The sequence below is a fragment of the Mirounga leonina genome, unplaced genomic scaffold (genome assembly GCF_011800145.1).
Source record: "Mirounga leonina isolate KUSES-001 unplaced genomic scaffold, KU_Mleo_1.0 Mir_166, whole genome shotgun sequence".
Taxonomy (NCBI): Eukaryota; Metazoa; Chordata; class Mammalia; order Carnivora; family Phocidae; genus Mirounga; species Mirounga leonina.
In genome coordinates, this window is record NW_023270418.1 from 16,652,575 (window position 1) to 16,671,238 (window position 18,664).

At 37.3% G+C, this 18,664-nt stretch overlaps 1 pseudogene; it reads left to right on the forward strand.

The window, feature by feature from the left end:
- Positions 1 to 5,157: 5,157 nt before the first annotated feature.
- Positions 5,158 to 6,363, forward strand: LOC118015564 (annotated as a pseudogene).
- Positions 6,364 to 18,664: the final 12,301 nt, after the last annotated feature.

Genomic DNA, 18,664 nt, shown 5'->3' on the forward strand with positions numbered 1-18,664 from the left:
TTATTTCTCATTAAAGAAATATAAATTAAAGCCAAAATAAAAATAATTTTCTTCTAATATTTAACACTGAATTCTGAGAAGAGTCCAGTGGGATGAAAATTCCCATGCACTACAAAAGAAGAGTAAATCTATAACAGTGTATTGGATGGAGATTTGGCAGGTATCTAGAGCCTTAAAAATGACTCCTTCCTTTAATACAGCAATCTACTTCTAGAAATCTAGCTCAGGAAATAATGTGGTCTCCACCTTATGATCAGGAATATTGGTAATAGGAGTTTTTTTTTTTTATAAGTGTGAAAAATAAGAAAATAGTGCCCAACAAAAGGGGAATAGTTAAATAAGTTATATTACTTCCATATAATCGCTTATAATAAAGCTTTGTAATGACATTGGAAAATGTTCATGCTAAGTGAAATCAAATGGGACACAAAAATATAAAATATGGAGCTGTTTATTGACAAAGAAAGAATAATATTATTGTCTGCTTCTGTTCTCTAACATTTTTTTTTTTACTTTTTATAAATGTCAGTGTCAAAAATAATTCATTTTTTTAACTCACCAATGTGCCTACCATTGTTCGTAGCATGGAGATTTATTTTATTTTATTTTATTTAAACATTGATAGGTTAATATATTGAGGAAAAGGAAAGTTTTGTGTACCAATAAAATCATTAATTGGATCTAAAGCAAAGCATTTATTTAATAGGGATATGAACAGAAACATGATAAAAAAGCTAGTTCATAATCAGCATAGACTTTGTTAATTCTCGTCTTTTTCTCAGGTATTGGTGTTTGCAAATTCTACAGGTTACTGTAATAGTAACCTGTAATAGTAAATTGTTACTTGCTTTTTCATTAAATCACTAGGTTCAATGACCATTTTAGAAAAAGCTGTATGACTTTAGTATTTTAATTTTATTTATGGACTTTTCCAGAAAGCTTAGAGAGACTTTCCTTTCTTTTTCCTTTCCCAGCTTTATTGAGGTATAATTGATAAATAAAATTATAAGATACGTTTAAAGTGTATAGTGTGACAATATGATTTGATACACAGGAAAAGGATTCCCATCCACCCCTCATTGAGTTAATGTGTCTTCACCTATTTACATTTATTTATTTATTTGTTTATTTATTGGTGAGAACATTTAAGTTCTATTTAGACTTTTCTAGCTACTTTTGTAAATCTGATTTTTTTTTCCCCCCAGATAGAATGCTAGTGATATTGGAGGTGGTAGTAGGAAGAAAAAGAAAAAATCACTGGGCTAAGTGTTTTTCCAAAGTTACAGTTATGGTAGGTGGTGTGACATTCACCTGTGTCATTCTTGGTACCTTAACTTTGATCTTTATCTAGAAGAAAGGAGAAATAATGAAACACAGATCCAAGAATGCGGGGGGAATTCAACTTCCCGAATGTCAGAGAGAATTGAGATTTAGTAACTCAGGTATCCCTGGATTCCATTTGACCAACAGGAGATTCTCATTTGTAGAAGGGCATGTGGCATCTATGTGAACCAGCATCAGAGAATTTCATTTTGTCTAATAGCCTGTTTTTATTTATTTTACGGACAAGAGCAGTCCTCTCGGAATATGTCTTGGTGGGGAATGTATTTTGTATCTTTGGATCCTGACTGGCTGAAATGAGCTGGTTACCCAAAGCTACCTCATCACACATCAGGGTGGGTAGTGCATCAAATCTATCTTTTGCCACAGATTCCTCTGGGGAGTAAGAGATGCTCAAAACTACCCATGAGAACAAAAGGACAAGCCAGTGTTTGCTTAGCAGTGAAATGCAGTGTCACAAGTGGGAATCAAGACTATAGATTCTTGGGGCGCCTGGGTGGCTCAGTCGTTAAGCGTCTGCCTTCAGCTCAGGTCATGATCCCAGCGTCCTGGGATCGAGCCCCGCATCGAGCCCAGCATCGGGCTCCCTGCTCGGCAGGAAACCTGCTTCTCCCTCTCCCACCCCCTCTGCTTGTGTTCCCTTTCTCGCTGTGTCTCTCTCTGTCAAATAAATAAATAAAATCTTAAAAAAAAAAAAAAAGACTATAGATTCTTAGTGGGGTTTTAAAGGACTTCCAATGCTGTCCTGTGAAGAATTCAATAGCTGACTCAGGAGGGGCCAGGATGGCAGTATCATATCAGTAATTGTAAAAATAATGTCTTGGAGACACTGTTTCCTTTGCAAAGAAGTTTAGAATAAAAAATAAAAAACAGATACTGAGTTTGGAAATGTGTTTTGTGGTGGGACACATACTTCCAATGGGTCTCTTATATTTCCGCACATGATTTTGCAAAGAGGCATTGATGTTTTTCTCCAAACTATCTTTCCAAGGATATTTTTATAGCAAACAGCTTTCAAAGATAAAGATAGTATCTCCCTCTGGGGCAGAGGGCAGATTTGTTCCCTGAAAGGTATGATAAGGATAATGTTTCCCTTTGGAGACAAATTTTGGGCAGGTTTGCTAGAAGCCTCCGAAAATCTCAGTTTTGTGAACTCTGGGTCCCTGGGCCGAAACCGCATTCTCTGCCTCACCCCCGTGGGACTCTGTGGGGCAAGAGGACTAATTTGATTATGAAGTTCATGCTGCCTGCTGTGTCATGAGTAATAAAGATCTTTGCCTCTGACCTACAATCATGTGTCTTCTGACAACATCTGTGAAGCTGTGGCAGGCTAATTGCTTAGTTTACAAGAGGAGTAAAATTTTAGTATCAACAATTTATAGTTATTAATTTTTAAAGATTCTTTTTTCTGATGATAAAAACTGTATTTTTTTTGTGCCAGGAATTTGAAAAGTAGAGGAGATAGTTAAGAAGGAAAAAAAAAATCCATGATCTCCATACCTAGAGAAGGGTGATATTTTGATCTTAGCATAAATCTAGTATCGTTATATAGGTACATGCATCATATTATGTATATTTGCAAATGGCATAAATTGCATTCTGCCTGCCCCTTTTGTCCCCTAAAATTAGAATGAGTATTTCATTAATTTTTTAAGCATGATTTTGAATATCTGCCTAGTATTCTCTTTTATTATAACTAAACCATTATTTACATAATCATTCTCTTATTATTGAATATTTAGGTAATTTAGAGCTTTTAATTATTAAAAATAAATCTACACTGAGCATCTTTTCATACTCATAGTGTACTTCTCTTTTTTACATGTAAAAAAAATCTACAAGATAAAATCGCTAGGTCTCAGCAATTTTTCATTTAATATTTTTTCATGTGTGTTTTGGTTCTCTCAGGGCTGAGCTGGGAGTTCCACATAATCAGAATCTGCACAGGAGGTGGTTTCTGTAATCCTTAATTTTGTGAGGCTCTTTACTGGGTAAAGGCTTTTGTGGTTTACTTCCTTCTGATGGTTTGTTCCAGAAGTGTTGATCTGGTTTCGTAGATTCCACTGAAGTCATACTTTTCACCCTTCGGTTAGTGAGTCACACATCAAGGCTCACCCAATTTTTCTCTGTTGCTCTGGCCTCTGTTGAAGATTTCACTTCATCCTTTCAAAATAAAGGCACATGGATATGGGGTAGTAGATTTACTACAGGATCCTGTCAAAATCTACTCTAGTTCTTAACATTTTAAACAGTTATCATTAAAAGGAGTTTGTCTCCTCGTGGCTTTAGAATGGATAAGTTGTTTCTTATTCTAGAATTAATGTCATAGTGAATATGCTTTACCAAATTATTCATTCTAGATAATACCATCTTTATTAAAAAACTACCAGAGAGTACTCTCATTTTGTATACCTCTCTGATGTCTGCCACATCCTCTAAAGTAACTTCTGTGACTTCTCTAAGAAAGTTGACTTATCATTTTGCTAATGGGTGGTACATCATGATAGCTTAGGTCATATATCCTAGAGGTCAAGTTTAGGCTCTAATAGGCAGGATCTAATTTTATAGTTGTATCAAATTCAAAATAACGGTGACTTTGCCTCTTCCCAAATCAGTATGAATGGCTATAAGGTCATGTGGCTGACATCATTTGGGGATAACATACTGCTGTTCCATCAGCAACTTACACATAAAGCTTAAATTAGATTTCCCTGTCCACAAAGTGATGAGCAGAAAGACAAACCACCTATTCAGCATTGTGTTTACATGCTCAAATCTGAAAGGAATATAAATGAAGCAAATAATTAAATGACTACAAAAAGAATTGGATAAAAGCTCCTCTCTTCTTCTGACATTAAAATCGTTGTAAAAAAAACCCAGCATTCTGAAATTTCTGTTTGCAGCTTTGTGAAGAGGGTTTGGGGCCTTTTCAGGCTTCCAGCTTAGAGAAGATAAACAAGCAAAAACAAACAAGCAAACAAGATAAATAAATCAAAATAAACAAATGAAAAACTCCTGAGTAAATCATGAGGCTCCAAGTTGGGTAAAGTCTTTTTTTCCCAAAGGAATCCTTACTTCCCATGTGTATTTTATAAATGAAATTTAAAGATTTCTGGCCATTGAAATATAAGGAGCAAGAGTATTTCATCTTTGAATCCCAGCACTTGAAAGACTCTTGCATGTACCAGACATCAAACACACATTCATGGGCTTAATGAATAAATTATTGTTCTGAATCAACGAATGATGAATGAATGATGACTGTGTTTTCTCGTGAAGATGCAAAATGTGGATGCATGTGTCAAAGCAAACACTACATTGGACAAAGTTAAATAGGCAAGGAAGGCTTTATTCAAGAATATTGCAATAACGGAAAGGGTCCAGAACTCAGTCTGGCTCAGTTCCATTGAAACAAAAGGTGAGAGACTCGTCTTCTCTCCCCCCTCTCTGTCTCTCTCTGTCTTCTCTCTCCCTCTGTCTCCTCCCCCTACCCTTTGGCACTAGGGTGAGCTAGTATAAAGAATAGGGGAGGTTAACTAGTGGAATGTGTCCACCACGTTGAATTTTTCCTGAGTTTGCAAATGATTTTCTCTATGAGTAGTCTTGCTCTCTGGTACCCACAGAAATTAGGCTCCTACTTTCTTAACAGAGATGTGTGATACAGGTTCTAATCTTCCTTGGTGATTACAGTTCAAAGGAATTTCTCCCAAATTCTTGATAAAGACAATCCTGGATCATAGTACTGGCAAGATAATTTTTAAAAATCTGCATATACCTCAAAGGGGAAGAGAAAGAATTTACCAGTTTTCTAAAGTAAATGCTCTCCAAAAAGGGAAGGTTTTTTTGGTTGGCAAGAAGACTGTCTAAAGTTTAGTCAAGCTGAGGAGAATGTTAAGGGTTTCTTTGTCACATGCATCTTCTTAACTTGATAGAAATTGATTACAAGGGAATCCCAGAATGGGAGACCTGTGAGCATGCCCTTCTGGTTTATACACTGGGTATGACACAACTAATTGTTAGTGTTAACTAGGTGGATTCCATGAACCACCCTACGGCCAGAAGAGATATGAGAAAATCATTAAGGAAGTCAGCACCTACATTAAGAAAATTGGCTACCATCCCAACATAGTAGCATTTGTGCCACGTTCTGGTTGGAATGGTGACACATGCTAGAGCCAACATAACCTTGGTTCGAGGGATGGAAAGTCACCCATAAAGATGGCAAAGCCAGTGCAACCACGCTGCCTGAAGCTCTGGATTGCATTCTGTTGCCAACTGGTCCAACTGACAAGCCCTTGCGTCTGCCCCTCTAAGACATCTACAGAATGGGTGGTATTGATACGGTCCCTGTGGGCCAAGTAGAGACTGGTATTCTTAAACCCAGCATGGTGGTCACGTTTTCTCCAGTTAGTGTTAGAACCGAAGTAAAGGCTATTGAAATACACCATGACACCTTGAGTGAAGCTCTTCCTGGGGACAATGTGGGCTTCAATGTCAAGAACGTATCTGTCAAAGATGTTCCTTGGGACAGTGTGCCTGGTGACAGCAAAAACAACCCACCAATGGAAGCAGGTGGCTTCATGGCTCAGGTGATTATCCTGAATCATCCAGCCAAATCAGTGCTGGATAGGCCCCTGTGCTAAATTGTCACCTAGCTCACATTGCTTGCAAGTGTGCTGAGCTCAAGGAAAGGATTGATCATTGCTCTGGAAACAAGCTGGAAGATGGCCTCAGGTCTTGAACTCTCATGATGCTGCCATCATTGATACGGGTCCGGACAAGCCTATGCATGTTGAGAGCTTCTCTAACTATCCTCCTCTGGGCCGTTTTGCTGTTTCTGACATGAGCCAGATGGTTGCTGTGGGTGTCGTCAAAGCAGTGGACAAGAAGTCAGCTGGAGCTGGCAAGGTCACCAAGTCTGCCCAGAAAGCTCAGGGGGCTAAATGAATATTATGCCCAATGGCTGCCACCCCAGTCTTAATGAGCGGTGGAAGTACAGTCTCAGGACTGTGTCAATTAGCCATTTAAGTTTAATAGCACAAGACTGGTTAATGTTAACAGTGCATCATAAAACCTTCAGAAGGAAAGGAGAATGTTCTGTGGGCCATTTGGGGTTTTTTGTGTGTATGTGGCGGTTTTAAATTATTAGTTTTCAAAGTCAGTACTTTTTAATGGAAACAATTTGACCAAAACTCTGTCTCAGAATTTTGAGACCCATTAAAACAAAAGTTTAATGAGAAAAAAATATATAACTATTAAATAACAAATCACTTATGTGTTATTTAATAGAAAAAGAAGCTTCATGCATGAAGTATTTCTGTCTTTAATCAGCTTTAATCAGCTTAAATAAAAGATTAAACCCTTAATCTTTGATTTATTTATTTATTTTTAATCCCATCACTTCTGTTGGATGACAGCAATGCTGGACTGCAGCCCCTGCTGGTTAACCTAATTTCTGCAGCTTGTGATCAATCTGATGGTTACACAGTGATTCTTAAAAAAAATTATTTAGCTTCTCATTAAAGACAGTACTGAGCAAAATTAATTGCTACTTTGAGGAATTACTGCAACCTGGAATAATATTCTTAATTTCAATAAGATACTCTGTTAGTTTGTTTAAAACGAAACATGGAGGTTTTAGCTTCTCTCTCTCTCTCTCTCTCTAAGAAATGAACAACCCACAGTAATTTCCAATAACTTGTAAAGTTTAGTTTTATTGAGCATTCTTCTGAATCTTAGAAGATTTGGCTTTTTGGTATTTGACTAAATGAATTCTTTCAAGTAGCAAGTAGTCTTCCCCTGACACTAGGCAGAAACATAGACATTTATGTCAGAATAGCCAGGAAAAAAGAGGTAAGGTTAAAAAAAAAAAAAAAAAAGGAGATGGTTATAGAGAATTATAGAGTAGAAGTTGTCTATGGCATTATTCCATTCTGTTAGAGGTTGCTTTAAGTTAATTACGCCACTGATTAGATAGCCAAGTGGCAGAACAACAACCATCACCTCACCCCATACCTACTCCATCTACTTTGTTGGGTTACATTATCCATACTCTGCACTACACACGCCTACTTATTCACTGAGTCCCCTCAAATGTTGCATTTTTTAGCACAAAGCACATATTACAAAATCAAGGGGTAGCATTAATATGATTAAAAATTTGGGGTGACAAGATTTTGAATTGACATTCTCCTCATCTCCAACCCCCCCAAAAGCTAACCAACTAGACATAAATTCTTAGGAATACAGGACACCATTATTTTTAAAACACCTAATACTTTGACGTTTCTAATTTTAAAGTTGAAAGATAATTTGCTCCTAAAATACTCATCAATATGTCTCTTTTTCTATGCATCTCTACTTGCAGCATTTGATGATATTATCCTGACTTGATTTTGAATGCCCAGTCTTCTTTCTTTTTATTTTCTGGTTGTATTGTCATTTTTATACTATGTGATTTATTTCCTCGGGTTGCATACACATTTTGACATAAAAAAGATCAGAAAAACAATAATCAATTCAAAAATCTTTTGAATCTTGGAACATGACTCAGCATATTTTCCAAAACCTTAAGGGTTTTATCATATTAAATTTTGGAAGTCAGTTTGTGAGATAGGAAAGTAATTATTGGTGTACCTGTGTATTTCTTCTTCCATTTATATAGGACCCTCGAGGCCATCCTGAAGGTGCTTAGTAGTTTGAAGTATGATGAAAGACATAGCGAACAGCATCTTTTTATGTGCAGGGATATCCTTGTCATAAAGTTGTACAGACTTTGGAAAGTCAAGGTTAAAGCTAATTTAGTGAACATTAGGGAGTGTAGCTTTCGTTAAGTCTTGAATTTTCATTCATATCATTTTACAAGCGGGACAGATAGCTCTGTGACAATTAGGCAAGCAAAATGTATATGTTTTTGAGTGAGCTACTTATCAGAAGACAGTAAACATTTGTTTTATGAAGGACACATTGCTGTCAAACTAACATTTAAAAAGAATAAGTTTAAGAATGTCTCTTTTTTTCAACAAAGATGTGAACAGTGTCTAATTTCTTTCAACCCAAGGGTCTGATTTATCAGCATTGCCCTCATTAGTTGTTGCTGCTGTTGTTGTTTTTCTTTAACAGTTTTGTTTGGTACAGCTTTCCAACAGCATTTAGAGAACTCTAACAAAGACGGTATATCTAGAAGAGTCATTTGCGGACATGTCTTCTGTTGCAAAGTCAGGCAAAGCTTTCCATATATTTGCTGCTAACAATTAGTACTTACCCTGGTAAGACCACAAAACCGATTTGCTAGCCTGATATTTATACAAAGTTTCGACTCCAGTAAGGAACACACCTTGTATTGTTTATATTCCTTGGTTCTATCCTCACCCTCCCCACAAAATGCTCCCAAATCAACTTCAGAATAATTTTGCAAGAAAAGAGTTATATGGGGATTCTATAAGCCCCATGATATCCATCCATTGAAAAAAACAAAAAACAACAACAAAAAAATGCATGCTATTTATACTTGTTTCATGTTAAAGGAAATGGGCTGAAAATAAAAACATTGAGTATTTGTGAGATTTGCTTTCCTGAATTATGTAAACTGTCAGCTTCAATTTTTATTTGTTCTTAAGACACAATTTGGAAAGTATTCAAGGCCTATAATTTTCTTCTAGAACACCTTTCTTTAAACACATTGTATTTATTTCATTTTATATTTGTGGAGGTAAGATGCAAGATAAAATGAAGAATGGTAAAAAACAATTTTCAAGAAAAAAATACTTGAAAATAATTCTTGAATAAAAAGAATTACATGTAATCAAAATTTCATAATGATGATATAAATTGATTTTCATTTATAACATATCCAAAATAAAGAAATTTACTTTTAAAATGGTGCCTGGGTGGCTCAGTTAGCTAAGTATCAGACTCTTGATTTCACCTCAGGTCAGGATCTTAGGGTCCTGGGATCAAGCCCTGAGTTGGGCTCTGCGCTCAGCGGGGAGTCTGCTTGAGGATTCTCTTCCTCTGCATGTGCACTCTCGCTCTCTCTCTCTAAAATAAATAAATAAAATGTAAATTAAATCTGAATTAAATCTTTCAGAAGACAGAAATATTAAATTTGAGCAATAAAACTTTTGGACATTGCTGGCCACTGACACATTAAAAAAGCACAGTATAAAAATTTTAAGTGTTTTCAATAAGGAATTATAAGTATATATTTCTCTCTTTCCAAATAAATGTGACACTGAAAAGTTTCTCATATAGGATGTAAAATAGTCTACTTATTACAGATTTGGTTAGAGTTACAGTTTATATGATACATTTTAAAATATTTTGTTTCTGGTAAGCTTTATTTCTTTCCACACCCATATGCTGTAGGACATAGGCTAAGATATATGTCCTACTTGATTCTCATTTTCATATCCAAATTATTGCTACCACTACCTCCCCCTCATTCCTCAAATAAATGAATAATGATTTATTTGAATCCCATGACATAAAATTATCCAGTCAACTTACCCAGTCACTCTCTTTCAATCACTGAAAATTTTGTGAAATTTTGAAATCAGTGAAATCAACATTGTGAAATCAGTGAAAATACATGTTTCACTGTCTTTATCTCAATCCTACTTTTGTCCTTATTCTTGTGGAGCTCACTATCCATATAATCCACCCACTTTCTCTGAGTTTTTATTAATGTTTTTACCTCCAATCTGATTTTCATTTTTACCCTAGTGACTACTCCCACAGGAGTATTCTCCAAATATTGCCATTACCAACAACCATACCATTTCCACTCTCTGAATTTTTCATTATCTTATTCTTTGACTACACCCTATCTTTGAGACTCACTTCCTCAAATGCATCAGTCTCATATTGTGACTCCACTACTCTCCTTTTGTGCCACTGTAATGTCTCCTCCCTCTTTTTTTTTTTTTAGATTTTATTTATTTGACAGAGAGAGACACAGCGAGAGAGGGGAACACAAGCAGGGGGAGTGGGAGAGGGAGAAGCAGGCTTTCTGCTGAGCAGGGAGCCCGATGAGGGGCTCGATCCCAGGACTCTGGGATCATGACCTGAGCCGAAGGCAGATGCTTAACGACTGAGCCACCCAGGCACCCCATGTGTCCTCCCTCTTATCCCCACTTCTCTTCTTACCTAATTTAGAATCCAGTGTTTATCACTTTACCTCCGTCTTCACCAACCTTGCTCTACCCTGTTGTTGCACTGCCTAACCAAATACCTGTGAAATTCATATATGTCTCCACATGTGCATCCAAACAGTTGAGTATAGCTGGAGGGAAAAAAATTATGGGAAACCTACTGATTGACATCTCTTTATTTAAGACCGCAGTATATCTGAGACCCGACTACATTTTCCTGGTTTACTTACTTTTTCTATTATTCCCAAGAACTTTCCCAAACCTTCTATCTCCCCCTTAATCCATTCTAAATCTGTTTTTCTATGTGTTTATTCCCTTGATAAACTGTTCTATCTTCCCATCTTCCCATTACCTAAATCTAACAACTCACCAGAATTCATACCCATATAATTTTTCTACATTACTTTTTTTTCTTGTTGTAGTGCACTGAAAAGCTATTCAACACAGTGGCAAGAAGTGATGACAGCAGTTATTCTTGTCTTGCTCCTAATTTTAAAAAAGGCAAAAAGGCTGTGTCTAATGTGTCTCCTTTGAGATTTTTATCTTCTATAGTTTTTGTGTAAATATTGTTAATTCCATTAAGGGAATCATTTGAAGGTGACTTATAATCATATCTGACTGAGTGATTTCCTTCTCTGAACCTCAGTCAAGTGTTACTTGAGTCAATCATGATCATTGTTTCCTAACATATTCACTTCATTAGTTCACATATGTCCTGCTTTTGTTTATTTATCCAGCTACTTAATTATTTTATCTGTTTGGATCAGTAAGAACATAAGAGATACTACCAGTATTATGAAGATAAGGATTGCATATAGGAACTAGAGGTTACACATATGTGTGTAGAGTTGGGTGAGAGAATGTCTGGATGGCTGTGGCCAAGAGATCAGAAACCGCTTGCTGTGGTTTTGATCTGAAGCACTGGAGAGGAGAAAGAAAACAGACAGTTGGGGAAATCTGAGACTCTACTACTACAAATATAAAAGGGGGTAATGGCCACATAGCTTCCAGCCTTTGTAGAAGTTTCTGTATCTTTGCAAGTTGACGAGTCATTCACCACTTCTGACCGCAACATCTGACGGCTACAAACAGTTTAGAGTAATAATGGCCTCAATTTCATGACTGCCTTCACACTTTAGGCAGGTACCTCTTGTGAGCAAACTAAGCAAGATCCACATTGGGAAGGGAATTCTGGAAAATACTGGCAAAAGTGATGACGCTAGGTTGAAGCAAAAAATTTATTATAATTATCTCTTTGCCAATGCAGCATTCACACATGTCCCTTATAAATATATGTAATTTCTGAGTAAAGACACTGATTAAACAAATTTTCAGTTTTAACTGAGTGGAAAGAATTCTGTCACACAAAACTGAAGACATGCCAACACTCTCCCCAAAGAGGGAAGTGCAAAGACCCATAGAATCTCCAGATGATATTCATTCTTTTTTAGTTAAGTTACACTTTCCCTTTGATGTCCTTTAATTTAAACATTAGTTTGAGATTTAACCTCTAAGAACACATATTAGAGTTAAGAGAAGAGAAAAATAATTGGTTAATATATACAAATAATATCAAAGCAAAGAAGAAAATGCATAAATAATATAGCAGTTAAGGGCGCCTGTGTAGCTCAGTTGGTTAAGCGACTGCTTTCAGCTCAGGTCATGATCCCAGGGTCCTGGGATCGAGTCCCGCATCGGGCTCCCTGCTCTGCGGGGAGCCTGCTTCTCCCTCCCCCACTCCCCCTGCTTGTGTTCCCTCTCTCGCTGTGTCTCTCTCTGTCAAATAAATAAATAAAATCTTTTAAAAAAATAATGTAGCAGTTAATAAAGCGGTAGCAGACAGTAATTACAAGTTTCTTTTTCCAATATCTGTTCTATATCTGTAATCTGGTTATGGTGTCTCACCTATTTGGGCAACTCAAACTTCTTTATTAAAGTGTCTACACTAGTATTTGTCTCTCTTGTATTTGGTTACTGTAGTTTTCAACTCACTAGAAGCATAAGACATGGGATACTTAGAGTATTCCCAGAAAAATCTCATGGTTGCAGTCATATTCTAAGCTTATTCTTTCTCCTTGTGCAGTAACAACCTAATTTCCCCATCACAGATAGGATTAATCATCACAGCCCAGCAATCCTTTTCTTTGTGCTGTTTCTGCTTCCAGTCAGAAGGACCATTGGTTTTACTTGAAGTATTTCTTCCTTAGATTATAATAGGTAATAAGCAAAGCAAATGTGATTTCCTTGTTTTGTTTCCTGTAATTATGTATCATGGCTATGGTACAAAGGATACTACTGTATATTAGAGCATATACCTTATCTGGCAGAACAGTGCTACAATACCTCAAGGTGTTGTCTGTCATTCAGCTGGTGCCATGACAGTCCTCCAGAAGGCTATGGCATCTTTTTTATCAAGACAACTACTTCAGAGTTATGGGCAAAAATACTAAGATCTGTGAACAGTTGAGCAGGAGAACCTTGTTTTTGAATTTCTGTAAAATTAATTTCCCGGAGATATGCTTTGGGGTCTGGAATATCATGACAAAAATAAGGCATTCTATTAGCTCTCCAGATGATAGTTTGGGCAGAAGCATTAGTAATACTGAACATGAGTTTATACCCAGATATATTCCTATTCCAGAAAGTACAAATAGTTCCCCTTCAGCCAGGTGGCTGCATGGTCCCCTGGGGAATGATGCTATATCAGGGACTCAGGGTTATTTTCTGCTGATGATAAATTGTCACTGAAGACTGGTCTGATCGACTATATAGTTGGTAGTAAGTCATATGCCATGTAGCTTAGCCCATGATAATTTCCGTACTTGCCACAGTGAGTCGATTGGTTAAAGGCAAGGGTGGCTGGGGAAAGAGGCTCAGGGACATCAGCAGAAATCAGTCATTTTGTCTACATGATTTTTGACCGCCTCCTGTACTGAAGATATTGTTGGTGAATACATTTACATTAGATATAAATATCCTCACACTTTATGCCCATTCAGGGAGTTTCAACCAACATCTCTTCCTACATCTTGACACTTTTCATCTTTATTCTTTTGCATTTTTTTTTTAAATTTTTTTTTTTTTTAAGATTTTATTTATTTATTCATGAGAGACAGAGAGAGAGAGAGAGAGGCAGAGGGAGAAGCAGGCTCCCAAGGAGCAGGGAGCCCGATGTGGGACTCGATCCCAGGACCCTGGGATCATGACCTGAGCCGAAGGCAGACGCTTAACCATCTGAGCCACCCAGGCGCCCTATTCTTTTGCATTTTTTAATCTCCAGACCATCCACTAGACACTACTCATGAATCAATGTATATCAGTATCTCTAGCCATTTCCCGTTAAGGGTAAGTGAACAACCATGTACTTTCCTTAAAGTTCTGTCACTGGGAGGTGTTCTCTTCACTACCATCTTTCAGGGCTACTCCCCAGTGGGGCTACCGTGCTGTATCCATTCACTTTTGAAAGGCGCAAATGTTTTATTATGTCCCACAAGGGCCTGCCAAACTCTCTATTCCAACATTTCTACTGTCACATGCACCTTATGTACCATGCAACTAGCTGAGTCATATGGCTGAAGTGACAAGCAGCTTTTATAGCAACCTGAATTTGTTGAAAAGCCTCCTTTTCCTCTTGGCCCTTTTCAAGTGATTCAGTAAATGTACTTAAGGAGCATGCAACAATGAAATATATGTTGCCTCTGAAACCCAAAGATGCCCATTAATTTCTATGTTTCTTTTGTTAGGGTAGGGGATGTCACATGTATCGATTTGTCCTTTCATTTGGAAAGACTGCCCTACTGTGCTCGAGACTACTAGACCCTTGGCATTGCAGTGAAATGGTAAGTTCTTTAATTGTGTAGAATTTTCTTTCCACGCTTTGGCACACATATATGTTTCACCAATGTCTAATCAATATGGTATCATCAATGTAGAAGACCAACACTTTGTCCTATGGAATGAAAGATGGTCAGTGTTCCTATAGACTACATTATGACCAAATGCTGGAGAGTTGCCATGTCCTTACACTAAGGTAGTAAGTATTCTCATAGACAGGTGAGAGAAAACTAAGTCCAGTGGTCTTTACTAAGAGGTAAAACTAAGCCGCTCATAAGATCCTTGGTTGAATACCAGATGCAGCTGGTAGAAAAACCAATTCTGGAATAGCAGATGGAATAGAATAAACATCTGATTAAGTTCATAATAATCCACTATTGGTCTCCAAAATGCATCTGTTTTTGTACAGACCATGTAGAGGTATTAAAGAAGGATATAATAAAGACCCTATCTTTGTAACTTTTATGTTTAAGGAATTCAGCTCTGAAATTCCTCCAGAATATATTATTGCTACATTGCTACATTGGTTAGTAGACCAATATATGTTGATTTCCACAGTACATTCTGGAACCTGGAAAATATGCATAGAATGGACAATGATATAACAAGTTTCTTCCTCAAGAGAACCTATTTTTTCTCCTGCATTCACAGGGCCCTCGATCTTTGAATTTGTTAAATCTGGGAATTTTGTGAGGGATCATGATCTTCCGTTGTAGTGATTCAAGTTCATCAGACCTGCAAATGTGCAGGATTTCTTTTCCTTTACTGCCCATAGTTCTTGGTCACGCCGCTTAGAAGAATGAAGAGGTAGACCAGAAGAAGAGTGGTGGGCAGCAAAGCAAAGTTTATTGAGCGATGGTACAAAGCTCCCATAGAGGGAGGGGACCCGAGAGGGTTGCTACCAGAGTCTAAATCTAGGGGTTTTTATGGGCTTGTTGGCAGGCTGTTAAATCTGATTAATTCTCCAGGCACCTGTCACCCAATCAGTTTTTTTAGCCACGTGCTCATCTACCTATCCAGTAGTTGTTCACGTGGGAAAGGGCTCCTTTCAGAGAGGTGTAGAATCCTCTTAAGGGTGGTTTCCTCCTAGGGCAGGGCCCCTTGTCCTGACTGCCTTTCTTCCAACTATCCTTCATTACAAGTATTCTCTTTTCACTTGCATACATCAAGTAAGACATTAGTCTACTGCCCATTTTTTTTTCAGACTTAGAAATTACTCGTAACCAAATATTTTTATTGGTCAAACTGTTCTGAGGATGGCCCATTATGGTAACTATGCTCATCCTCTTTCTGTTTAGAGGCTGATGTGTGGCCCCTAGCATTCTGGGATCTCATCAACCCCATTAATGTCAGGGAGACCATTTTCATGGCAGCCTTTTCTGCTCCGATTCCTGGGCTACGGACTACAGACACAACAGGGCCTCGCAAGGATGCCGTTTCTCCCTGATCAATACATTTCTAGAAACCTCTGTGAGAAAGGTATCCTCTGGGCCTTTATGTAGACAATAATATAAGGAAGTAGGTTAGCAGAGAATCCGTAATAAATCAGTTCCAGCATTTCTATCTCCCAAAGCCTTTTCATATTGTTTTTTCCCTATAAAATACTAAGGAAGTTTTGACATCTCAACATCATTCAGTGTATTCCACCGTTGGGGTGCAGTCTTCAGAGAATCAACTGTTGGAGTCACTTCCAGCTACTCAGAGTAACACACTAAGTCTGGACTGTCTTGTTACCATACTCCTAATAATAAATTTAACTCCAGCCAAAATTATGTTCCTTCCAAAGTGGTACAATGCCCTTAAGGTCCATTAAATATATATTCTCTGAGGTTCCTGCTTATATTATTTGGAAGAATCTTGCAGATCTTTTAGTGTTTTTGATATCTCCTCCTGGATCATATTTGTTCTTTTTGTCTTTTTTTCTTTTTTTTTTGTATTCAATTTTTTATTGTTATGTTAATCACCATACATTACATCATTAGTTTTTGATGTAGTGTTCCACGATTCATTGTTTGCATGTAACACCCAGTGCTCCATTCAGTATGTGCCCTCTTTAATACCCATCACAGGCTAATCCATCCCTCCACCCCCCTCCCTCCAGAACACTCAGTTTGTTTCTCAGAGTCCATAGTCTCTCATGGTTCGTGTCCCCCTCCGATTTCCCCCCCTTCATTCTTCCCTTCCTGCTATCTTCTTCTTCTTCTTTTTTTTTAACATATAATGTATTATTTGTTTCAGGGGTACAGGTCTGTGATTCAACAGTCTTACACAATTCACAGCGCTCACCGTAGCACATACCCTCCCTCCTGGATCATATTTGAATCTGGTTATAGACGTAGAAGGTGCTAGAGCTAATACGAGTGGGTCTTTAGGGAGATCAGCATTGTGCTGCAGGGCAGCTATCTCAAGAGAAATTATTTTAGGTATTTAAGCAAGGAGGGGCTATCCTCCTTAGACAAGGGAGAAACTTATGCCCTGCTTTCACTTGTAAGAGAGAGAGCCTTACTGGAAATTTTGGGGTCAAGGTCCACGGTTTCATCAGAACCTCCCAATATCTCGCTCTCCCGACTAGTAATTTCGCAAGCAGTGACTTAAACTTAGTCTGTGATTTCAGTTTTTCTTTATAATCCAGTCACCTGAAAGAGTTTGAGGCTTGGTTTTCAGAAATTTCAACCTTGTAGCTACAAGAGATCCGTGTTCATTTATTTCTGTTTATACCTGGATTCTCTATAGTTTATTTAGAAGAAAAACTTCATAGAGGTTGACAATCTTCCAGTAAGAGCTCATCCTTTGCTATAGAGAAGGAAAGGTGACTGATCATTTTAAATCAAAAAGAGAACCCAGTTGAGAATGGGTAGCCAATTTGGTAAGGATCTGTTTTTTTTTTTTTTTTTTTTTTCTCTCCAGTTCTTAGAGCATAAGCCTCCAGGGCTTCTGACCAAGAATCTAGTTTATTTAGTATGGCCTCTCTTTCTGGCCCATCCTGAACTTTAATCTCTTTTATCTTCCTAGCAGGGCGAGACTATCAAAATCTGTCTTTCCTTTTTCACATGCTTTCACTGAACTTCACATTCTATCTCCCTTCCTGTACAGCTGCAAATTTCAGTTAATGCCCTGAGGGGAGAATTGCCATGTGTCAGGCCCAGTTAATCCACTCTTCTCTTTTCTCTTGGATGTTGACCACTGATGTTCTCATTTAAAAAAAAAAAAAAAAAATCCTGATCAGGTCAGCAAAACTCCAGCTGGTTTTCCTGTGCCCCTGAAGTAGCCCTCTTCCAAGGGCCACACCCAGATTCCCAACCCAGATTCCTAACCTGTTGGGTGATGCCAGAATCAGAAAAAAATCTTCAGGCAAAATGCTCCATGATTATCCCTTTCTGTAATCGTGGTCTGTCTAACCCATTGTTTGACAGCTCTCTGATGAATTTATATAGATTTTTGTTGTTGCATGTTTTGATATCACTTTAAAAGTTTCCTTTTTTGGAAAATTATTTGCCTACTGCAAGCTACTTTAGGAAAAAAAACAAGCTTTATATTCATCTTTGATTTTTTTTTTTTTTTTAGTGTTCCATGATTCATTGTTTGTGTATTACACCCCATGCTCCATTTAGTATGTGCCCTCTTTAATACCCATCACCAGGCTAACCCATCCCTCCAACCCCCTCCCCTCTAGAACCCTTAGTTTGTTTCTCAGAGTCCATAGTCTCTCATGGTTCGTCTCCCCCTCCGATTTCACCCCCTTCATTTCTCCCTTCCTACTATCTTCTTCTTCTTCTTCTTTTTTTTCTTTTTAACATATAATGTATTATTCTTTTCTGGTTCCATATGAATTTTAGGATTGTTCCATTTGAAATAAGTTGATGGTATTTTGATAGAGATTGCATTAAATGTGTAGATTGCTCTAGGTAGCACTGACATCTTCACAATATTTGTTCTTCCAATCCATGAGCATGGAATGTTTTTCTATTTCTTTGCGTCTTCCTCAATTTCTTTCATGAGTATTTTATAGTTTTCTTTTGGTCAATACTTTCAGCATATTTTCCCCAAGTAGAGTCTATATTCATATCCCACTAGGATTACATGAAAGTGCCCATTTTCCCTCAACATAGTCATCTAAGATATTATTAAAAAATTGTTTACTATTTGCCAAACAAAAGAATGGAAAATTGTCTTATAACTATTTTCATTTATCTTTCATATATTCAAATGAAATTGAACATTTTTTAATATTATTTACTTTTCATTTTTTCTCCCCTCCTTCCTTCCTTTTTGTCCTACCTCCCTCCCTCTTTTCTTTCTTTCTTTCTTTCTTTCTTTCTTTCTTTCTTTCTTTCTTT